Source organism: Peromyscus eremicus, chromosome 16_21, assembly GCF_949786415.1.
Source record: "Peromyscus eremicus chromosome 16_21, PerEre_H2_v1, whole genome shotgun sequence".
Taxonomy (NCBI): Eukaryota; Metazoa; Chordata; class Mammalia; order Rodentia; family Cricetidae; genus Peromyscus; species Peromyscus eremicus.
In genome coordinates this window covers 23,668,708-23,693,781 of record NC_081432.1, presented here as the reverse complement: position 1 = coordinate 23,693,781, position 25,074 = coordinate 23,668,708, and positions in this window count along the sequence as shown.

Below are 25,074 nucleotides of genomic sequence, written 5' to 3'. Positions count from 1 at the left end.
TGCTCAGCCACGCCTGCCACAGAGGGAAATGGAGACCAGATGTGCCGACCTTGGGGGAAAAATCTAGTCAAGGTCCAGCCTTAGCACCTCATTCCCACCATCCTCAGCCCTGGCTCAGGGTCCCAAAGAGGGCCGGAGTAGGGACTCCCAACTGCCTCTTTCACTCAGATGAGATGAGAGGAAGAAAACCTTCCAGAGCAGTGGAAACTCCGAGTCCTCTGGGAAATCTGGGCTGAGCAGACAGCCCAGCACAGGAGTTCTACAGCTCCTGGCCAAGACACAGAGGCCCGAGGCACGAAACTGCTGGAACCAGATCACATAGCGTTGCCGTGTGGAAGAAGTACGACCCTCATTTCCCAGCTTGGAGTTCTGCCCACTGTCACTCCTTTGCGGCAAAACACAACCCCAAACACGCCCCCCCTCCCCCCACGGAAAGGGAGAACTTGGAGAAAGTGTGATACCAAAGCCACATCCAAGCAATTCCCCAGAGTGCAAATCAGTGGGTCCCAGGCTCCTCATGTGAAGGTGGGGGGTAATCTTCCACAATCTTTGGCTCTACCTCCAAATCCCAGTGGGGGGACTGAGACATGAACGCTAGCCTCCCCCCAAATACCGTTCATCCTCACAGGCTGCCTGTCTGTGAAGGATGGAACATGGATGGGATGATACCCACCAGGCAGTCCTTTGCCCGACATCCGACCTCTTTCCCCTCCCACGGCGACCACATGAGTGATTTACTGCTGCAGACAGGGGGACAGGGGCCATGTCAGACAGGCACAGGCTGGCAAGCAGCCTGACCAAACACACCGAGCGTCAACGGCCGCCTGGACCCTCCTGGAGTCACGTGGCTTCAAAGACGCATTAGCTGAGCACCAAGAGAGATGGCTTGTTTTGTTTTTGTAACAAGTGAGGCTTGTTCTGGGGACTGGGAACATATGTTCTCAGGGTGGCTGGCCCTGGCTGCACCTGCTCATTCATTGCCAAGGGCCCCCCACCCCTGTCTTTCCCACAGTCCCATCCGTGTCGGGCCCAGAGTGTCACTGGGCCCACAGAGGTCCAAATGTAAGGTGGAATTGGCGTGGGGGCGGGGGAGATTTTCCTTACCTCACTGATGGCCACCTACAACAGCAGTCCTAAATGCCAGGACTGAGCATGCTTGAGGGGGCTGAGGGTGAAAAAGGGGCTTTTAAAGGAAGGCCAGTGGTTTAAGAGATGCTTTCTTTGGTCGATTCTATTGTGTTTTTCTTCCTCCCTCCTTCATCCATCCATCCATCCATCCATCCATCCACCCACCCACCCACCCACCCATCCATCCATCCATCCATCCATCCATCCATCTATCATCTATCTATCTATCTATCTATCTATCTATCTATCTATCTATCTATCTATCTCTCCAGTGTCTCATGATTCCCTGGTGACCTCAAAGTTGCCACGCAGCTGACAATGACCTTGAACTTCTGATCCTCCCGCCTCCAGGTGTTGGGATTACAGGTGTGCACCCTCCTGGTTAGCTTTAGTTCTGGATTTTGCAAAGGGAGAGGAAAGAAGAGGCTATCTCTCATTTTCTCTGAGGCAGCTTGCAGGTGAACCCAGGAGAGCGAGATGGGAATAACAGGTAGGTCGACGTATAGCTAGGTGAAGGGACGGACAGACAGTCAGCCACTGGGACTTCTGTCGCCAATGTTGCAACCAAGGTATTTACAAAGTTCCCTTGCTAGAGAACTAGATAGAAGGCCAGAGGATGTAGCTGAGGATCAGAATCCTTGGGTGGCATGTATGGGGTCCTTGGCACCAACACACACAAAATCTATTCCAGATGAGTTATAAGCAGCCCTGCAAACACATTTCTGACTTTGTGTAGTGTTAGGGAAATATTCCAAAGGAAAGGGCAGGAAGAGCTGAAATCCAAAGATGTCACTGGCCCAAGGGGAAGCACCAAAAGGGACCCACCAAACCAAAGGGACCCACGGGTGCTTTGAGGAACCGAGATTGATAATAGAGTAAATCTGGGGCAGAGGTTCTGCAGCGAAGCACCCTGACTCCCAAATCAGGTCAACTCATCCCAGGAGGAAGCCTTCCCAGGGAGGATCCTGGGATGCCCAGAGCTAAGATTTAATAAAATGTGAGCTCACGAAAATTTCCCCACTGGGGCTGGTGGGATGGTTCAGCAGATGAAGAGGCTTGCTGCCAAGCCCAATGACCTGAGTTCCATCCCTGGGTCCCACATGGCAGGAGGAGAGAACCGGCTCCTGTGAGTTGTCCTCTGACCTCTACAAGTGCACTGTGTCATGCAGGCACCCCACCACCACCACCATCACACCCCAAATACACACAATAAACAGATAAATGTAAAGACTTTTTTTTTGAATGCCCAAAACACAAGGATACAAATCACAGCTCCGTCCCTAAGGACCGCTCTTGCATGACTCTTTCTTCCTAGCTGAAACCCCAGGACACCCAGAGAGTTACAAGATTCAAGAGGCCCCTTCCCAAGCTGTTGCTAAGATTCCTTCCCAGGGGATGTAAGCAACACCTACCCCTCTTCCTAAGGTCCCAATGACAAACTGAGGCACGATTCTACCGAAGCTCACCCTGGGGAACCAGTGAGTTTATTGGGGTTCCTCACGGAGCATAGAGATGAGGGGTTACTTACAGGGGTGTGGGTGTTCCTCCCATGAGGCCATACCTGGAAAGCCTTTACACAGTGGGGTGAGGGTTTCCCCACAGCAGCATAGGAAGAAGCATTCTGCAGCCTGTATCCCCAGTCCCTCCAGAGGCCTCATGCAATTAAGGTAGAGTCGAGTGGAGAGCAGCTGGATACCCAGGTGAGGGTCTCATGCCCCCTTTTGACCCCTCCATGAGGGAGTGTAAACAGCCAACAGGCCCAGCTGGCACAATCTTTTTGGGAGAATGCCCAGCTGAACTCCACAAGATGGCAGCTGCTTGACTGGGAAGATGGTCACTCATAATACAAGGCTATATAGGCAACAAGCTATTGGTAGGATGGAGGAGTCTCTTTGCTGTGGGGCTGCCTACAAGTGGGATAGGGAGCTCCAGGCATGCAGATTGAATGAGTCCTTACCCACGCTGGGGTAGACTGGTTGGTGCTCTAAATGCCCTAGAGTCACTCATATTCCTGTAAGTAACGTCTCACCCTTCAATAAGCTGGATTTGGTACAATCATTTGTAGACCTGCTGTGTGGCCTCATCATCACAGCAACTACAAAGATTGGAAATCTCACAGACTTCTTTCTTTCTGTGTTCCATGTATATGTGTATGCTTGCCTGTATGCATGCGCACCATGTGCATGCAATGCCCAAGGAGGCCAGAAGAGGGCGTTGGATCCCTTGGAAGTGAAGTTAGAGGTGGTTGTGAGCCACCATGTGGGTTCTGGGATTCTGGAAACCAAACCCAGGTCCATTGCAAGAGCAGCCAGTGCTCTTAGATGTTGAGCCAGCTCTCTAGCTCCGGCAGGAGTAAATCTTACAGGACCTTTGGACACCTATCAGATGCTCAGGGAACTGCTAGCTCTAGGCAGTACTGCCTTTGAGCATGGACATGCCATATTCTTCCCTTTGTTGTCACAGCTTTGGATGGTGACTGTCTCAATTACGGCTTCTATTGCTATGAAGAGACACTATGACCACAGCAACTCTTATAGAGGAAAACATTTAACTGGGGCTGGCTTACAGTTCAGAGGTTTAGTCCATTATAGTTATGGCAGGAATCATGGTGGCATGCAGGCAGACATGGTGCTGGAGAAGGAGCTGAGAGTTCTACATTCAGATCCGCAGGCAGCAGGATAAGAATGCCACACTGGGCCTGGCTTAAACATCTGAGACCTCAAAGCCCACCCTCAGTGACACATTTCCTCCAACAAAGCCACACCTACTCCAACAAGTCCACACTTCCTAATAGTGCTATTCCCTATGAGCCTATGATGCTCATTTTCTTTCAAATCACCACAGTGGAAAAAAAAACCCAAAACAACAAATGTCATGTGCAAACCATTGCAGTACAGGAGATGAGGTGATGGTATTCAACATAAGTCCAAGGTTTGCAAAGCTCTGTGGTGTCCAACATATACTTCATTAGTAAATAACTGTGGTTGTGTAAAAATGAGATATGAACATTTTCCCTTCAATTTGTATATATTCACTTTTTGTGGATGACTGCAAAGTTGTCAGGAGAGAAACACACACTAAGTTAACCAATGCATCTTTCTGGCATTAGAGACACACGAGTTAAACATCACTGGGACAGAAAGGTGTCATGAACAGAGGGAGTCTGGGGGAGTCTAAGACATCTGCACCAAGCCTTTTGGCGTTGACACAGATACATGCGTCCCCATCATCACTGAGCTCATGTATGGATATGATCCTATAGTGGATTTCACAGCCCATCAGTGAAAGCAAGCCACTCCAGAGGGGAGGAATCTCACATCTGGTCAAACTCATCTAGCCACATCTCACCACTTCTTGGTTTAACGGTCCCAGTGTGGTGGAAGGCTATGGCTCTTACAAGCTGGGCTTGTCACGGGCTGGACAATATTCTGTCTTCCTTGAGCTATAGGCATGGTGTGGTCCCTGATCCATGAGTAAGTCAGAAATCCTCAAAAATCTTACCCCGTTACCTGCTCTGCTGATTCCTGAAATCTCATTCCCCCAACTTTCACAAAAAACTCCCCAAGACAGCAGACCACTCTGGAAAGGGGCCCACTGAGATATCATCAACCATGAATACCTCCAGGTGGGTTCTTCAGGTCAGTCTTTTCTGAGAGAGAGAGAGAGAGAGAGAGAGAGAGAGAGAGAGAGAGAGAGAGAGAGAGAGAGAGAGAGAGAGAGAGTCCATGCATATGCAGGTGCACATGTCTGTGTACAGGTGTACATGTGTTTGCAGATACATGCATGGTATTTATTTCTTTGTTTGTTTGTTTGTTTTTTGAGACAGGGTTTCTCTTTGTAGCCCTGGCTATATTAGAACTCACTCAGTAAACTAGGCTGGCCTCAAATTCAGAGATCCGCCAGCCTCTGTCTCCCAAGTGCTGGGATTAAAGGCCTGCGCTACCACAGCTGGTTTAGGTACATGTATGTTTGTAGACGCACTTGCACACATGTTCACGGAGAGGCCCGAGGACAACCTCAGGTATTGTTCCTCAGGCATCACCGACTTTACTGTAAAACAGGGTCTCTCACTGGCCCAAGGCTTTCAGAGTAGGGTAGGCTGGCCCACCAGTGAGCCCCAAAGATCCACCTGTGTTCACCTCCCTAATGCTGGGGCTACAAATGTGTGGCATCCTACTTAGAGTTTGTACATGGATTCCGGGAGTTGAACTCAGGTCATCATGCTTACAAAGCAAGCACTTTTTAACAGAACGAGCCATCTCCCCAGGTTCCAAGAATTCTCGAAAAGAAAAAGAAAAAAAAAAAAGGAGATGTCTGAAGGGAGTGACAGTCATGGTCGAAGGGGCGAAGTCCTGGTCGGGAGGTTCCTTGAAATCAGAAGGAACCTAGTCTAGGAATCTAGACTCCTAGAGCTGCTGCGCAGAAAGTCAGGAACCTCTGTAGGAAATATACCTACAGGGACCTAGGGAGATGGGAACGGCAAGGACCGGCTGACCCGCATGTGATGGGGCTGTAGGGAGGACCTTGACTGTTCTGGAAGAGGCACTAATGGCCTTTAAAGCTGTCTCAAATGAAGGCAGGGGGCGAGTCTGTAGCCTGGCAGCTGTGCACTGATATGAACACAGAACAGAGAAGGGTCCTATTCCCCAGCTGCCTCCAGTGTCACGGAATGCAGCTGTGAGCCACTGGCAGCCACAAGTGCCCCCCAGGGGATGGATGCATGTGCTACCCGCACCCCATAGTGCCCTCACAAGGGATGGCTGGATGCATCACCAGCAGCCAACAGTGCCCTTGGCAGAGGATGGGTGCATGGGACTCTCCAAGGAGACCTGAACGAAGGGCTCTGTGCTGAGTGGATGGGGTGTAAGTCTTGGACAGTGGGGCCCAGATAGAACCTGTGAGGGAAAGGCAGGCAGGCTAGAAGAGCCTTGAGATGAAGGGAACTTGCTCCCCTCCCACCCCAGAATCTTAGAACCAGGCCAGGTGGTGAAACGCAGCCTCTGGGTGTGGCTCCGAGGTTGATTGCAGTTGACATTAGACTTCATATGATTCCCACATTTCCAGCTGCTCTGAAAGATCAAAAGATGATGATGGACGGGGCTCGCTTTCCTCCAAGGCCCCCAGCCGACCTTGCTTAACTTGTCCTGTGCACTCCGGTTTGCCTCAGTCTCCATCCTTGCTTCTCCAGTGTTTCCTGTCAGCTAGCCACTTAGCCTCAGCATGGATTCCTCCAGGGACAGGAGGCTCTCTGTCCCCAGAGGCAGCTCATTCATTTAGTCCTGGCTAATTCTGTTAGAAAGGTTTCCACACGAAGCGACAAGATGGTTCACTGGAGCGTCACCCGTGAATGGACCACAGTCCACACCTCATTTAACAGATATCTAGGAACACTTGCTATGGACTGTCATTGGGCGGGGGATGCAGACGTGACCAATGTCATCTTCAAGAAGGGATGATGGACACTAAAGAAATATCGGTTGTAACTGCACTAAGGTCCTTGAAGGAGAAATCGTGTGTGTGTGTGTGTGTGTGTGTGTGTGTGTGTGTGTGTGTGTGAGAGAGAGAGAGAGAGAGAGAGAGAGAGAGAGAGAGAGAGAGAGAGAGAAAGAGAGAGAGAGAGAGAGAAAGAGAGAGAGAGAGAGAGAGAGAGAGGCTAAGCACATATTCCTACATAGTCTAGAGGGATGGGCAAGGCCCAGGAAGCCTTCTCAGAGAAAGTAACATTCAGACTGAGGTCTTAAGTTTGAGAAGAATTTTAATAAGTAAAGTTAGGGAAGAACAGTTGCAGAGCGTATGTTCCAAGGTCCTGAGACAGGAACACAATGGAGCAATCCACAGCTGAGGTTGCAGCATATAGCCCATCATAAGTCAAGGCCGGTGCGCAGCTTGGGTCAAGTCAGACAAGGTGGAGCCCCAGAGGGGTTGGAGAGACCTCATCTCAAGGAAGTGTAAGCAGGGAGGTCAGTTAGTAACATGCCAAGGTCATTCACTTCCTCTCTGAGATGCTTCCTTCCCGTTTGGTGGTGACCTTAACTAGTTTCACCCAGATGCAGACAAGGTTGCCCTGAGGTCCCCCCTCTGCCCCTCCGGAGCCTTCCTGGCTCCAACCAACCCCAGGGCTTCCATGGCAGAGAGGAAGCAGCCCAACTCTGGATGTCCCTCTACACCTATGGGTCCTCTCAAAAGGCAGAAGAACCTACCAAGAAATGTTTTCTGTCCTCAATCCCCTCATCCTGCCCAGTACAGAAGAAGCTGTCCCCGTGACAAGCAGCGGATGGAGAAGACGATGAGTCGGCTGAGCTCCGGCAGGAAATGGCTTGACCTGCCACCGTGAGTCAGCAGAGCCTGGAGGGCCAGTCTGGGAAACTGCTCAGCATTTCCAGGAACTGACCCGAGTGGATCCCCGAGGGCTTGAGAAATCAAGGAAATGCCAGGGGCTGATCCTCCGCGGATGTTTGCTGCTACTGTAGGAGGGTCTCCTGGAAGCCTGGCTGCGGGGTGCCGTGGGTTTCCAGTGCACACCTGCTCACACCCTAGTCTGAAAGTAGTCACCCTGCATGAAATACCAGCACCTATTATACCACTCTACTATATTTTGTTTGTCTAGCCTATTCACGTGTGTGTGTGTGTGTGTGTGTGTGTGTGTGTGTGTGTGTGTGTGCGTGTGTGTACATGTGCATGCATATGAGGAGAGAGGTCAGAGAGGAACTTTCTGGGACCAATTCTCTCTTTCTCCTATGTGGGCTCTGGGGATCAAACTCAACTCACCAGCCTTGGTGACAAGTACTTTACCTGTCAAGCCTTCTCCCCACCCCAACCTTGCTTCCTGATACCCTTGAAACTACAACCTCTTGGTGGGGGGTGGGGGTGGGGGTCCCTGAAGTTCTGTCCGCAGAGCCACAGACACTCAAAGCACTGGGAGCCATTAGCCCTTCATCGGCAAGGATGTTTTTCCTCCCTCTGCCCATAGCTTGGGAAGAGAAGAGAGAGGCTGGCATGGCTGAGTTGCCTCCTCCCTTAGCCCACGGGAACTCTGCAGATTGGAATCCTGTTTGCCGTGGAGATCTGGATTCCACTCTCCGTGAGGAAAATGAGATGGCCAGAGCTCCCTGAGGGCTGTCCAGGGTGGAGATTCTAAACCACCACCTGCTACAGCCAGATACCATCGCTGAAAACAAAGCGGACTTCGGCTTTGATCTTCCCAGGCAAGAGCACAGGTTCCCAAAGCAGGGCCAAGAATGTGGTAGTGTGGGCTGTTCAGATGCCCAGAGCCCCAGACCTGGGGGCCAGCTCCTGGGCAAGGGTGGTGACAGGCTGGAAGAGGGATGAGTTAAGAAGCCCAGGACGTGGTTCAGCCAAGAGCTCAGGAGGGGATGAGCTGCCTCTGGACCAGTCTGCATCGGCCTTGGCGGGGTGGGGCAGGGGGAGGGCAGAAAAGTTCAAAGGTGGGAGGGCACATCCTGGTGGGTACCCAGGTCAGGATTTGTCTGGCTTAGAGGCAAAGAAGCTAAGGCTCCCGGGAGGCCTGGCTAGGGCCTCCCGGAGGATGAGAAGAATTGGAACGGAACCCAAAGGCTTTCTTTACTTCCCGAACTTTTCTTTGGATGGCAGTCGGCTGACCTGTTTATGCAGCACTGGCTGACCTGTTTATGCAGCACTGACTCCTGGGTCACAGGCAGATCTTTAAGTCAGAACCTCAGAGGAGAAAATACAAGCCCAGGAAGAGGAAGCCTAAGCCAGGGCCAAGTCCAGCCATGGCCACCAGGACCGCAGACCCAAGCTCCAGCAATGTCTTCGATGCTCATCCTACCTAATCCCTCAGTCCTGGGCATCCCGGCCACCAAAGAGTGGGCACCAGGCTCAGCAGGGTGGCTGCCTTAGGGTCCCACTCTAGTGCCCCACTGATCAATCGAGACTGCTGTGTTACCTGTGTGCCATATATGGAGTAGCCTCTCTGTCCCCTCAGGTCCTCTCCCATGCCCGCTGTCCCCTTCGTTATCTTTTATCACACCTGTCTTAGCTACAGAAGGAAATCTGGGTCCCAGAGAGAATCAGGGAGCCCCAGCTCACGGCTCTTTCCATCTGGGAGTCTCAGGGCCTGATGCTCACACCAGACTGTTGGGACGGTGCTGGAGGGGCAGGTAGCATCTCTCCTGTGCTCAAGCCATCTGCCCCCTCCATGTCCCCTCTCTCAACTACCCAGAAAATGGGTGCCTCTTTGGCCAGCCTAAGTGATGAGAATTCCACACAACTCAGCCCCCAAGCTAGCCAGCAGCCCCTCCCTCTGGCTGTTCGCTAACAACCAGGAAAAGAAGTTAATCTCAGAAACAGCCCAGGTGGGGAAGGGAGTGAAGGGCAGCCGGGAGGGCCATATGGAACCTGTTTGAGGCACTGGGTCAGAGCCCAGCTACGCCTCCATGAGCTGGGGCGCCAGCCAGCTCTTGGCTTTACCTACTCGGCTCTGGCCCGAGAGGGGAAGGAGCGTGGGAGAGCAGACAGGCAGGCCGTGCGGGGACAAGTGTGTGCTAGGTTTATCTTTCCAGCCGTTGTTCTTTAGGTGAGGACGCATTAGCTCACTGGCCATTGGCTGGACCAGGAGATGGGGGTGGCTTTTACAAGGTCTAATGGCTCAGCCATGTCTGTGGCCATAGCGGGTCAATAGATTGGCATGTGGGGGTCTCCTGAAGGCAATGGCAGGGTCTTGTCTGGGAACGACGCTCTAACTGGCCCTGCCATTTCCACTGTTGATAGAAATCCTACCAAAAACTCTCAGGCAGTACCATTTGGTTTCCATTTTGGCTCCCAGAGCATAGCACACAGCCAGCCAATCCCCTGCCTCCATCTGCCTGACATAACCTCAGTCCCACACCCGGATGTTGGTCCTAGTTATGCCTGGTTGACATGGTCAGGTTGACATGATGATGAATCCCACTAAATATTGGAGTCTACAGCTTGGACTCACCCACACTGAACTCTAGATTGATCCGGATTTCAGATTGAAATCTTGCCGGAGTTTGGATCAACCAAATTTCCAACTATCCACCTCAATCCATGTGAAGCTTTAACTTCTGTCTAGACTCCCAGGACTTTGAAATGAACTGACTGAGTTTCTGATTGATTTTGCAGACGTTTTTCACGAAATCTGAGGGAAAGCAACTCTCTCCACCCTACTCGCTTGGATTTCTCACTAGTTTAAGTCGGAAGTTCTAGCCTATTTTTCTGGGTATTATTTAAAAAAAAAAAAAAAAAAAAAACTTCTTGAATATTTGACTGAACTTTCTGGACCCTTTTGCCTTGAGCTGGTCAAGTGATGAAGCGTTCCTAAAGCCACACTCAGTAACAGGAAATCACTCCTGTGGCCCGGCTTGAAGGATGGGCATAGGCACAGAGTGCAATCTCCACCTACACCCTTGAGTTTCATCCAGAGCCAGCCAATCTCATGGGCAGAGGGGATGGCATGAGAGACACCATTCTGGAAACTTCTCTCACCCTAGCACCTTTTAATTTATTTCCAACTCTACCCATCTTTCGCTCCTTCTTTCTCAAACCACCCTAGTTCTTTTATCTGGGCATCAGGAACACTAGGAACCCATGTTCCTGGGTCATTTGCTTTGAGGAATGATTAGGAGGTCATGGATGACAGATCCAAACAGTGAAGGGTTCCCAGGCTGGCCCACCAAGGCTCAGAGCCCAGCTCAGCCCACTCTAGCTCTCTGATGCTGGGACAGGCTTACAGACTTTTATGGACCTCACCCTTCTTCCCTCCAACCTGGGCTTCATTCCGTCACTTGTCTCTTGGGTTGGTTTTCTGGTTCTTGGCACAAATACAAAAGATTTCGAGGGCTAGCTAAGGAATCACTCTGAGCCAGGAGTGTTCTGGGGTCTCCTGCCACCTCAGCTCCTCACTGGACCCTTGCAAATGCTCAGAAGGCTGGTAGGTGGCAGGACAGGAGATCTCAACACTGCTGAGCACATCTGTAGATCTGCCTCAAGCATCCACAGACCTGCCCCAAACACCTGCAGACCTGCCCCAAACACCTGCAGACCTGCCCCAAACACCTGCAGACCTGCCCCCAGCACCTGCAGACCTGCCCCCACACCTGCAGACCTGCCCCCAGCACCTGCAGACCTGCCCCCACACCTGCAGACCTGCCCCCAGCACCTGCAGACCTGCCCCAAACACCTGCAGACCTGCCCCCAGCACCTGCAGACCTGCCCCAAACACCTGCAGACCTGCCCCAAACACCTGCAGCATGCCTCCCACTGATGGTCCAGTCGGTGTGGCTAATATCACTCTGGTTATCCAACGTGCTCCATGGGAGAAGTAAGCTGCTTTGGAGTTTCTGTTTTAGTAGGATGTTAACAGTGTCACTTGATATTCTTTTAGAAACACTAAATGTCTCTACCCAACCCCTACTGGGGGTGGTGATGGGGGAGTCATTTTTTAACCATATTTGTTTCATTGTGACTTCTCTTATCTCCACGCAGATAAATGACAAGGTCTTCCAGCACTAGGAAGTTGAAACATTGTTGTATATAGGGTAGAGGCACATGTACCAGTGCCTCCCTCATGGCCAGGCAGGTACCAATGTGCCCTCGTGTCCTGACTGTCTAATATCTGAACACAAACCTAAGGTTCTCCTTAAGGCCGGCTAAGTGTAGGCGGGTCCATGGTAGTGGGCGAGTCTTCCCATTGTCCGGGTCCTGTCTTCCAGGGCTGTCTCAGGGATGCTGCCTCTTCTCGGGGAGTAGAAGTTTGGAAAGTTTATTCAGAAAAATAAGAAAACTGGAATCTGAGCATAGTCTGGCCATTCACTGGTGTGGCATTAGGCCTCGGTTTACCTCTGTTTTTAATGAAAAGGCTGGGCTTTGTCTTTGAAATGGACAGGACAATCTAGGAAAGCCATTCTGATGAAGTTTTAGTCTTGAAGACACTGACCTGTTTGTTGTTGTATCCACTATCCCTGATCCCTGGTAGAAATCCTTAGGATAATAGGACAAAGGGGTTCAGGTTCCATCCCTGGCATAGAACAAACTGGAACATGTCTGTAATCCCAGCACTGGGGAGGTGGAGGCAGGAGGATCAGATAAGGTCATCTTCAGCTACATGGTGAGATTGAGGCCAGCTTGGGAGCCACAAGATCTGTCTTTAAAAGAATCAGAAAAAAGGAGGAGGAAGAGGAGAGGGAGGAAGGGGAGGAGGAACAGGGAGAGGAGGAGAGGTGATGTGGCATTTACAGATGCTTCACATCTGCCTGCTGCTCTTCTAGGTGTTTCCTGTGTGTTAACTCACGTCATCCTCCGGCAACCCCACCAGACAGGTGTTAATGTTCAGCCTCCCCTCACTGGACAGATGAGCGGTGTGGGGCTCGGAGAGCTAATGTAATGGACCAAGTTTGAGGGATTAGAAAGCGGCAGATCCAGGTGCTAAAGCCAGGTTGTCCTTGGAGCATGCATGTTGAAGGACCAGCCACACGGTTCACAGTAAGATGAAGGACACAAAGTCAGAATTTACAGCCTAGAGGAAGGACGGGCTTGCTTAGGAGCTAGCCTGATATGGGCTGGGGGAGCTGTCGGTGACCCACAGAGAAACATAACATCCCCTAAGGGCTCTGGTTGGGAGAAACCTGTGTCCAGCTAGAAAGAGAAGCAGGGAGCTTTATGAAGGAGGTGGTGTCTAAGCAAAGCCCTCAAAGGCAGGGGGGACTCTGGGAGAGGGAACAACGGAGGTGGTTTGTGGGGAAGGGGAGAGAAGGAAGTAAGAAATATCCGAGGGAAGCCAACAAGAGCTGAAATGCCCCTTGTGCTGGCTAGTCTTGTGTCAACTTGACACAAGCTAGAGTCATTTGGGAAGAGGGACTCTCCATTGAGAAAGTACCCCCCACCCAAGAATGCCCCTGTAAGATCTACCTGCAGGCAAGTTTGTAGTGCACTGTACTGATAATGATTGTTGCGGAGGCCCAGCTCACTTAGGGTGGGGCCACCTCTGGGCTGGTGGCCCTGGGTTCTATAAGAAAGCAGGCTGAGCAAGGCATGAGGAGTAAGCCAGTAAGCAGCACCGCTCCCACTCCCATGGCCTCTGCATCAGCTCCTGCCTCCAGGTCCCTGGCCTGACTTCCTTCAGTGATGGGCTGTGATACAGAAGTGTAAACTTAATGAATCCTTTTCTCCCCAAGTTGCTTCCTTAACTAAGACAGCCCCTATCATCCTGAATGAAGGTGGTGGGACTTCCACACCTGTGAGGTGAGGTGTCATCCAGCACTTTGGAAGGCTGAGGCAGGAGATTTGACACGGTTGCGGCCAGCTTGGACTACCTAGTGAGTTCCATGTCAGCCTGGTCTATCGAGTGAGAGCCTGTCTCAAACATCCAAGAGATGGTGGGGAAGCACAGTTGGCCTGTGCTTTGGGGATTCGTGCATACAGAGTCCAGCCGGAAAGAGTCTGGCTTGAGGCTCGACAGATGGACAAACAAACCAGGTGGTTATGGAGAGGTGAGAGGATCCAGAGCAATACATAAAGGCCAGAAACCTCATCCCTGTGCACAACGCGGCACAGAGAAAGGTAGGAGAAGATGAGCAGCAGAATCGAGCAGAGGTGGACGGACTGCCCAGCCCAGACTAGCAGGGTAATGAAGGTCTAAGAGACACTAAGCCTGAACCAAGGCAGCAGCTGAGGAAAATGGGGTGCTGGGGACAAACTTAGAGGGAAAGACTGACAAATTGTGGGGATCCACCATCTGCAAGGACAAGAGGGTGGGGAGCTTTGGAACCTGCTGAGCGCTAGGTGTGCATGTAGCGGACCTTCAAAGTCAAGCTAAAAATGAACTAGCATGGGGATTGACTTCGCATGTTTTTAATCGGAAAGGCTTGAAACGCGCCATGCTGACGAGTGACGAGCCGAACAGGTGGGGAAATTATCGGCGTGAGCTCAGAGTCGCTGGTGTCAAGCCCTTACAAAAGAATAAAGCCGCGAGGCCGTTGGGAGGGTATCACATGCACAGATGCCTGGTGACAAGATATGTCCCCAAGACTGCCAGAATCGCAGCTATGAACAAAGGCCACCGATAGCTGCTGCTGAAACGTCTGCCAGGACATCTGATCAGGGTCTGCCTGTCCAAGCTCGGCAATAACTAACACCACCCTCTTTATTAGTCCTTGTAGCCAAGGATGACTGATTTAGATACCCCAGGCCACCCTCCTTATTCACCCAGAAAGGCTTCGCCTTGCATCAACCCCTTAAATGGGTCTTTCTGTTGCCGTTCTCTGCCTTTCCTGGGTAGATTTGGAGGTTCTCTATCTGTGCTGTGCTGTGCTGTGTGTGTGTGTGTGTGTGTGTGTGTGTGTGTGTGTGTGTGTGTGTACATCCATACAAGTACACCCACATACCGGTGATGGGGGCGGGGGTGATCAATATGTGGTATCTTCCTTTCTCTGTCTCCATCTTGTTTTTGAGACAGGGTCGCTCACTGGACCTGGAGCTCAATAATTGGCTGGGCTGACTGCCCAGTGAGCTCCAAGGATTCATCCATCTCCTCCGACCCCTAGTAATGAAATTAGACATGTGCACTGTGCCGGGCTTTTACACGGGTCTTGGGGATCTGAACTCAGACCTCCATGCTCACACAGCAGGTGCTTTACCCACCAAGCCACCCCCCCCCCCACACACACACACACATTTTCCAGATGACTCCTGTTTGTCACAGGGTCATCATGGAAGGGCCAGGACAGCAGGGTCATCGCTTCATCAGTCACCAGCTACCCCACCTGGACTTCCTGTGTGGGTTTTTCCCACTCTGCCCTGTGGGAATGTGAGGCGCAGAGAATTTCAGTGGTCAGGGAAGATCTCAAAGCAAGATTGCCACAGGGCTGGGAGTGGAAGCCACCCCACTGTTCCCCATCTGGAAAAATAGGAAAGACAAGTCCAGCAGGAAGGCGGGGGGGGGGGGGGGGGGGGGGGACATGCTGCCATTCCATGCCTATGTAGAGATCGTCCCCACTACATTCTATCCAGCTCCTTTGCAGCCAGGGCCTCAGGGTGAATCTTTCTTTGCCTTGGAAAAGCCACAGGAACTAATAATCAAAGATGGTGCCTGGCCAGGGATCCCTGAATGGGCTTCCAGCTCCATGTTTATATGGCCTGTTCCTGTTCAGCGGGTGACCGGGGCAATCCACTGCAATGATAGATTGTAAAATAAACGATACCACTCAAAGCACTGTCATTATCCTGTCGTGGGTTTTTGGCAGCTCCTCTGGTCTGGCTTGTTCTATGTCTAATTACATATCACTGTGCGTGTCCCCCATATGTTATCTTTCACATAATAAACACATGGAAAAGCCCCCTGTTTTTCCATCAGCCGCTGCCCAAAAAGAGACAGATTTCTGGTGTGTGCTTACGCAATAAAGAAGCAGTTGCTTGAGATATGGTGACACCTCATAACTGGGCTTTAGAGGTCCCGTCACTCAGATGGGAGGGCTTTCCTCATGCTCTCCCTGCCAGGAAGCCAAGGGCCTCGTCGGGACCTCGGTCTTGGGGTGGCTGGAAATGCAGCCAGTGCCTCAGTCTGGTGGACTCAGAGGCTGCCGGGGCTGGAGGGTGACATTCCTGCTTTCTGGAGAGGAGGCCTGGCTACCAAGGTTTTCCCATACTCTGCAAGTTCACAGAAGAGCAGGGGTACTGATCATCACGGGGGTGGGGAACTCTGCTTAACTGTCACTTAACTATGAGTGTGTTTAGTCAGCACTTCCTATCCAGGCTTGTTCTCAACACTAGTCAGGTAAAGGCAGTGGACAAGAGGAGACTATGGGGGTGGGGCAGACATGCTGAAGAAATTCATGATGCGGTTCTGAGAGGGGGCTTGGGAACAGACTACCTGGGCTCAAGGCTGAGAGCCTCGGTTTACAAGCTGTGGGATGTCACTGAAAATGACTTGAAACCTCAGTTTACACGTCTATAAAGTGGGGGTGACAAGGGATGGCTTCCCTTACGGAGTTGTTGTGAGAATTACATAAGCAGAATGTACAGTGGACAAGACGGCTCAGCAGGCACAGGTGTCTGCCTCCAAGCCTGACGACCCGAGTTTGGCCCCGACACAAGTCCAAAGTGATGTCAACGGCTTCCTGCCCAGTGTCATCTTATCTCATGCATACACGCAGCCCGTCCCGCCTGCAGACCAGTAGCTCTCATCTACTGCTCCAATGTCATGTGTGCCATCATGCCCCCTGTCATGGTGATAATGGACTAAGCCTCTGAAACTGTAAGCCAGTCCCCAGTTAAGTGCCTTCTTTCCTAACAGTTCCCTTGGTCATGGTGTCTCTTCACAGCAATAGAACAGTGACCAAGAACAGTTATTCTACATTGAAGAGAATCATGGTTCTTTTTTTTTTTTTTTTTTTTTTCAAGACAGGGTTTCATGATGCAGCCTTGGCTGTCCTGGAACTCACTCTGTAGACCAAGGCTGGCCTTGAACTCACAGAGCTCTGTGTGGTGATATTTTGTGTATGATCTAACAAATAAAACTTGCCTGAAGATCAGAGGGCAAAGCCAGCCACTAGTTAGCCATGGAGGCCAGGCAGTGGTGGCACACATCTTTAATCTCAGCACTTGGGATCTCATGCCTTTAATCCCAGCACTTGGGATCTCATGCCTTTAATCCCATCACTTGGGATCTCATGCCTTTAATCCCATCACTTGGGATCTCATGCCTTTAATCCCATCACTTGGGATCTCATACCTTTAATCCCAGTACTTGGGAGGCACATGCGCCTTTAATCCCAGCCCTAGGGAGGTTGAGACAGGAAGTGATATGGCTGTCGGAGAAAGGACTATAAGGCAGGAGGAGACAGGAGCTCAGTCCTTTTCAGCTGAGGAGTTGGTGAGGTGGGAGGTGGCTGTGGCTTGTTCCTTTGTCTCTCTGAACTTCCAGCATTTACCCTGGTATCTGGCTCCAGGTTTTTATTAAGACCAATTAGGATTTGTACTACATCTCTACCTGCCCCTACCTCCTGAGTTCTGGGTTTAAAGGCATGTGCCACCACCCAGCTGAGAATAATGGTTCCTATGGGAATGTTTAGGCACTGTACAGTTCTATACCTTGGTCATTGTACTAGAGAAATGCCAGATTTGAAAAACTGCCTTTTCTGCAGTTTTACATCAGATATTGCCTGCGGCTCCAATATGCAAGATTTTCAGAAGATAATGTTTTTAGAGAGAATTGCTACTTCCACTATAGAATATATACACAAATTTAAAATATTGACGAAAGTAAAAGTAGTGTATTTTGAAGTAATTACACTTATGAATTTATTTTTCATATTCTATAGTTGGTATGACTTAAATGAATTGCTGGAGTAGGTGGTGAGTGTGTTTCTTTTAAACGTTTCAGTTCTGTTTTATTTTCATTAACTTTTTAAAAGTTAAGTTGAATATTAGACTGTAAAAGAAAACCTATAGCTTCCATCCCTTAACTTAAAAAAACTTTTTATTATTATTTTATTTCAATTATATGGGTATTTCACTTGCATGTATATCTGTGTACCATATGCATTCCCAGTACCCTAAGAGGCCAGAAAGAGTGTTGGATCCTCTAGAACTGGTGGTCGTGAGCCACTATGTGGGTGCTGGGGATCAAACCTAGGTCCTCTGGAAGAGCAGCCAGTGCTCTGAGCCATTGAACTACCCCACCAGCCCCCTCTTAACTTTTAATATCAAAGAGATTATCTCAGAGAAATAACTTTCAACCTCAACTTAAAATTTAGAAAAAAGTGTTCTCTCTCTCTCTCTCTCTCTCTCTCTCTCTCTCTCTCTCTCTCTCTCGTCTTTCTTATGATTTTTTTTCCCCTTCAACTATACTAACAATATAATATCCAAACTTTGTCTTAACTGGTGGATCTAAACACAGGCTTAGCCACCCACTTACGGGCAAGGTAAATGCCGCGTTTTGAGATGGTCTCACTGTGGACCCCTCTGGTCATCCAACCCAAGTCACCCCTTACCTGGCTTTATCTTTGCTATAGTGTGTGGCCCCACCACTGAATCTCATTCCAGACCTTGATGTTCCATAGCGTCCATGGTTTTGCCGTGTTTTCCACATAGAATGTGTCTGACCTTTACGACACTGCCACCACCTTTGTGGCCCGAGCCTTCTTGTCAGCCCTGTCCCTCCTGGAGTCTGCACCTCCTTCCCTCCCTCCTCCAGAATTGCAGAGCCACTTTTCTCCTGCAGTGACATCTCCTGAACTAGCTGTTGAACTCTCAACAGGAACGGCAGTCTTTATGAGGAGCACAGAACGGGGCTCAGAAGTCAATGAAAAAAAACTTTTTAATGTGTGAATGGGACAGGAGAGAGTTTCAGAATACCATGAAAAGACCCAACCTCTGAGTTAAGGAACATAAAAGAAGGAGAATATTGTGGTTTGTATGGATATTTTTTATCTGTCTTTTTTTTTTTACTGTTTTTTTTTTTTGAAACAGGATCTCATGTAGCCCAGTCTGCCTCAAACTCCCTGTGTAACCAAGGATGGCCTTGAACTCCTGATCCTCCTGTCTCTAATGCCCAAGTTCTGGGATCATAGATGTGAACCATCATATCAATCCGTCTTTTAAAAAATATAATGTTTCTAATTAATTCTTTAGGAACTCCATATGCTAATGCTAAGCAAAAGCCTCAGTGGAAAGCCTCACCAACAGAACAGATCATGTTGAAATCAGGAGGCAAGAACGGGAGATAAACTAGAGAAATTGGATCACTTAATAAAGGTCAATGAACAAATGTTTTAATGTGTAAATGGAATAGGAGAGAGTTTTAGAATATCATGAAAACACCCAACCTCTGAGTTAAGGAACATAAAAGAAGGAGAATATTGTGGTGAAGACATACAGAATATCTTCAATAAAGTCATAGAAGGAGAATTTCTAAATCTAGAGAAAGGGATGCCTATCCAAGAGTAAGAAACCTACAGAACATCAAACAGACAGGACCAAAAAGTAACTCTCTTTGACATAATATAATTAAAATATCAAAAAGACAGAAGGGAGAAGGAGTACGGAAAGCTGCAAAAGAGAAAGTTCCAGTCACTTATAAACACGAGCTCATTAGAATAATGAGCTGAATATTCAGCAGAAAACTTTAAAGCCAGAATGGCCTAGGAATGTACTCTTGGTTATGAAAGACCACAACTGTAAAAAAAAAAAAAATCAGACTTTTATACCCAGCCAAACTATCTATTAGAATTGAAGGAAGGGGCTGGGAAGTTGGCTCAGTGGTTAAGAGCCCTGTCACTGTTTCAGAGGACCCAACACTCACCACAATCTATGACTCCAGTGACACCCTCTTCTAATGTCCTTGGGCACCAGTCATGCACATGGTGCACAGACATATACATACAGACAAAAACCTCCATACATTAAATAAATCAATAAATCTTTTTTTAATTTTAATTGGAGAAACTAAAACTTTCTATAGTCAAAACAGATGAAAGGAATCTAAAATTACTAAGCCAACTCTACAAAGGAGACTAGAAGGAACACTTCAGCCAAGGAGGAGGACAAGCAACCCCAGGAAGAGGTCAGTGACATGCCCATGGATGGCACCACTCACAGTGATCTGGGCCCTCCTGTAGCAATCATCCATCAAGAACATGCACCACCGGCTTACCTGTAGGGACACTTTCTCAATTGAAGTTCTCTTCTAAAATGAATCTAGCTTGGGTTTCTATTGTTGTGATGAAACACTATGACCAAGAGCAATATGAGGAGCAAAGGGTTTGTCTGGATTATAAAATCCACATCACATTTCATCATGAAAAGAGTCAGAGCAAAAACTCAAGACTGTAGTTGTAATTCTGAACAGTTTTATTAAATAGGAAACACAGAGCTAAATGCAGAGTTAAAAGCCCAAGAGATCAGAGAGCAGAGCCAGGAGCTGAGACCAAGACTGCCTTCTTACCCCTTGCTGCCGCTGCCATCCTTCCCCTCAGAAAGAGACCTACTTCCTGTGTGTCTGTCTTTTTATTGACTTTCTGTTCTGCCTTCTCATTGGTTGTAAACCCAACCACATAACCTCCTCATCACTGCCTGTCTATACAGACCTCCAGGTCTCTATGGTTGGTATTGAGATTAAAGGTGTGTGTTTCCATGCTGGCTGTGTCCTTGAACACACAGAGATCTACCTGTCGTGTGATCGGGATTTAGGGCGTGTGCTACCATTGCCAGACTTCTGCTTAATGGCTTGCTATTAGCTCAGACCCTCAGGCAACTTTATTTATTAACATACAAATAAAATCACATTTCAGCACAAATAAAATATCACCATACAAGACAAGAGCCTGGAGACAGAAACTGAAGCAGAAGCCACAGAAGAGTGCTGCTTACTGGCTTGCTGGGTCTGCTTTCTTATACAACTCGGAACCACCTACCCATGGGTGGCACTACCCACAGTGAGCTGGGCCCTACCATATCAATCACCTATCAAGAAAATTCACTGCTGACTTGCCCACAGGCCAATCTGGCAGGGGCATTTTCTAATATCTGGTACCGTTAACTGGGGCCAAAGTCCCGTGACTGCCTAAGTCATAGATGAGAACTAATACATTTATTCCCAAATGAACATAATAATAAAAAATTACCACCTAAATTCTTGGCCCACAGATTGGGACATTTTTCAACTGTCATCAAAGAGGTTTCTTTTTGCAGTAAAAGGTGATAAAGGGAGCCACAACCGGTCACTGCTGCAGGCCGCAACAATATGAAATAGAGATTCAGCTGTATATGATAAAGCTATACCTAGAAAGATCAAGGAATTCTTCTGGAGGAGAAGTCAAATATCAAGGAATATTTGATGTTATTCAGCTTTTAATATATCAGCTGTTTCCTACTATCAATTTCTTGTGCACCTATAACTCCTAGGCCATAATGACAAACAGTATAAGCCTCTCAGACCTACTGCTGATCTGTACTAGGTAACACCCCTACAGAGACAATGCCTCTCTCCTAAGCCTAGGAGATAGGTGGACATGTAGATGCATAGCTTTGTTTCCTGTGCAAATGAAGCTCAGAGCATCATCCCTTTCTCTCACAGACCTAGTGCGTTGTAGAGCTATTGACTCAGGACAAAAGCGTTTTTTGCATAACCAGGTGGAGTGAAGACTGGAACAGAATTCCCGATTCCTGGTTAGGGTAAGAGTGGATCATTCCTGGTTAGGGTAAGAGTGGATCGGCCAGAGGAGCAAGGAGCAAGAAAAAGGTTTTGCAGATTGTAGGTGGATTTGAGTCAGGTCAGGAAAGTAGGAGAGGAAGGAAAGATGAGAGATGGAGAAACTGAGGATGAAGATGAAATTGATAGCAGAAAAGCTTAGTTAGGGCTATGAGAGGACAGGAAGAGAAGAGACAGAGAGGAGCTAAGCATGAGGGCAGAAAAGAAGCTGGGTAGAGAGAGAACTGACTCAGAAGAACAAGGTATATTGACTAAAGAGTTTTGTGTACTTAGATTCATTTATTATTATCAAAGAGTAGATATTCAGCTGGTCGTATACTCTTCCCAGACCCTGGAAAAGGCTATCAAGGGGCTGGACCCCTCATATTCCACTATAGATCACTCTCCAGAGAATAAGAGACTGGATTACTCAGCTCTAAATGGGACATCTGTCATGCCCTGTCTTAGGGTTTCTATTGCTGTGATAAAACACTATGACCAAAAATCATAGTGTTGGGGAAGAAAGGGTTTATTTGACTCACATATTACAGGCCACAGTCCATTGAGGGAATCCAAGGCAGGGAAGAAGTCAAGACAGAAACCTGGAGGTGGAACTGAAGCAGAGCTATGGAGGAACGCTGCTTACTAGCTTGCCCAGCCTGCTTTCATATTCCACCCAGAACCATCTAACCATGGATGACACTACCCACAGTTAGCGTGGCTCTTCCACATCAATCATTAATCAAGAACATGAGCTATCGACTTGCCTGCAGGGCAATTTTAGGTGTGGGAGGCCAGCTCCCACCTTTTCCAGGGTTCCTATAAGAGAGGGATAAGAAACTTTTTGATAGAAAGATAGCGAAGAGGAGAAAGACAGAAACACAGGACAGCTTCAAGAGAACCTGGATCAAAACCCAATGGTCCCCTCTTCTTGTCAAAAGGGCTTTTTATAACAATGCCAAGGGGTGGAGCAAAAGACCTCCCCCTTGCTAGATCAAAGCATACAGCACAGCCAAGTGTAGACTTCCAAACACCTGGTAACCACGCCTGTGGTCAAATCATCCCCTTTTACAGTCCTGCTGGGTAAAGCAAGCTCAGATTCTCAGACTCTAAGCTCTCACTAGGAAACCTCTGTGGGTCTCTACACTTAGAGAGGCATTTTCTCAGTTAAGATACTCTTTTCTCAGATATGTCTAAGTTTGTGTCAAGTTGACAGAACCCAACCAGCACACACCCACTTCAACAGAAAACTGACTCTGCCCCAGAGACCACCAACTGTCAGTGGCTACTTAGCTGTGGTGGAGGCCCTGGAGCCCCACCCCATAGCAATCCATTTTTACACAGAGACGGAATGTATTGTACTTTGGTTATGTGTTACCCAACTCTTAGAGTTGGTTTAGTTTGGGTGGGATTTTTTGTGGTTTTTTTTTTTTTTTTTGAGACAGCTAGCCTAGAACTCATTATGTAGACCAGGCTGGCTTCAGGTTGTAGTTTTCTACCCAGCTCGGCCTCAGGAGCCCTGATATCACAGGTGTGCACCTCCAAGCTGGCTAGTGTCTCATTCTTCTGAAAAATTAGCACAAATTTGGTACATTCCCCTACTGATGCTCCAACTTCCGAATTCCAGCTTTATTTTTCTGGAAACTTGGTTTTTTGTTTTTGTTTGTTTGTTTGCTGGTCTTGGTCAAAAGGATGAACTTGTAAGAATTTTCCTTGAGCTCAAGAGTAAACTGTGAAGCTCACACTTGAGTTCCCACAAAGGATAGTGACAGTCACATCCTCACAGGGGAATTGTGTGTGACGTCGCAGGCAGCTGGAGAAGATCTGAACAATAGTATGGACTTACTCATATTTTTCCAAAGGAGTTTCATATCCATTATTTTGTCTGGGTCTTGAAATAACCCCAGGAGGGTGGCACGGTTATTATCGTTGTCTTACAGGCATGGAGGCTGAGGTGAGAGGGTCGATGTAGTGAAGTGGCAGAGCCAGCCTAGAGCTGTAACAACAACAGCAATGACAATGTTGACAATGATGACGTTGGCTGGCACATGCCATTTGTGCTCCGGACTAAGCTCTCTTCCTCATGACACCGGCAGAGGACTGAGTGTCTTCTGGTTGCCCAGAACCTGACAACAATCTGTGACCTTCTTCCACGCACCCTGCTGAACCAGGCTCAGTCCAGCCCCTCCAGGTCCTGTGAGTGTGTCCACTGGGGAGAACTCAGAAGGGAAGAGCAGAGAAGTCACAGGGTGGAGTCAGAGCCACAGAGCACTTCAAAGGCCTGGGGGAGGTGGAAAGACATGCACGGACTGGGGACTGTGGTGGTATTGTGTTCCCCAAAATATTGTGTACCCTAGTAAACTTATCTGGGGTCAGAGAACAGAAAAGCCACTAGATACTTAGGATAGGCAGTGGTAGCACACGCCTTTAATCCTAGCATTCCAGAGGCAGAAATCCATCCGTTCAAGGATACAGCCAAGCATGGTGACTCACGCCTTTAACCCCAGAAAGCTAGCATTTAATCCCAGAGAGTGATGGTAGAAAGCAGAAAGGTATATAAGGCGTGAGGACCAGAAACTAGAAGCATTTGGCTGGTTAAGCTTTCAGTTCAGCTGAGAGCCGTTCGGATATGAGGACACAGAGGCTTCCAGTCTGAGGAAACAAGATCAGCTGAGAAGCTGGCCGGGTGAGGTTAGCTGTGGCTTGTTCTGTCTCTCTGATCTTCCAGCATTTACCCCAATAACTGGCCTCAGGTTTGATTTTATTAATAAGAACTTTCAAGATTCCTGCTACAGGGGACAGTATCATGTTTGGATCTCAGGGAGACTGAGGGTTACCAGGGGCTGAACAGGCACATCCCAGCGAACAGCATCCACCTAAGCAGGAAAGACAGCCAGCCAGCTCTGGTCCCTCCACAGTATCCCACCCTGCCCACACTGGACCAACAGCTGGAGCTGGCCATGGCCAAACATGGTGTTAATGTCCTCATGTGTGTTAAATATAAGAATCAGGGCCAGGCGGTGGTGGCACACGCCTTTAATCCCAGCACTCGGGAGGCAGAGCCAGACGGATCTCTGTGAGTTCGAGGCCAGCCTGGTCTACAGAGTGGGATCCAGGACAGGCACCAAAACTACACAGAGAAACCCTGTCTCAAGAAACCATATATATGAATCAGATTGAGCAGAAGAAGCTCACACACACTTAACCTTTCAGGAATGAGGTTTGTTAGGAGAAAGAACTTAGAGATCATGGTGGAAATGTTGCGAGCACATATCTCCATTCTATAGTCCAGACATAGCCCTTCACCTATTGTTTGAGTTGGCCTTATGTTCAGTTTGCCTTCCCATACCAGTGGTGGGTACACCTCAGGCCCAGACAACTCAGTGGCACCTGCTTTTCCTCAGGGGGATGATAAAGTACCCAACCGAAGGAGAAAGGTGGTCCATGTCAACTTGATCAGAACAGATGTCCCATAATCTTGCATGCACAACCCCTCCAGTCTGGAAGGGATGGAGAGTTCTAGACTCATTTGTTGACTCCACACTCTGCTAGAGCAGAAAGTCAACAAGGGCTTGTGTTAGTCACTTTTCTATTGCTGTGTTAAAACACAATGACCGAGTCAACTTATTTAAAAAAGGCATTTAATTGGGCTTACAGGTTCAGAGGGTTGGAGTCTATAGTGGTAGAGCTAGGACATGGCGACAGGCAGCTAGAGCAGCAGCTGAGAGCTCATTTCTTGATCCACACGCACTAGGCAT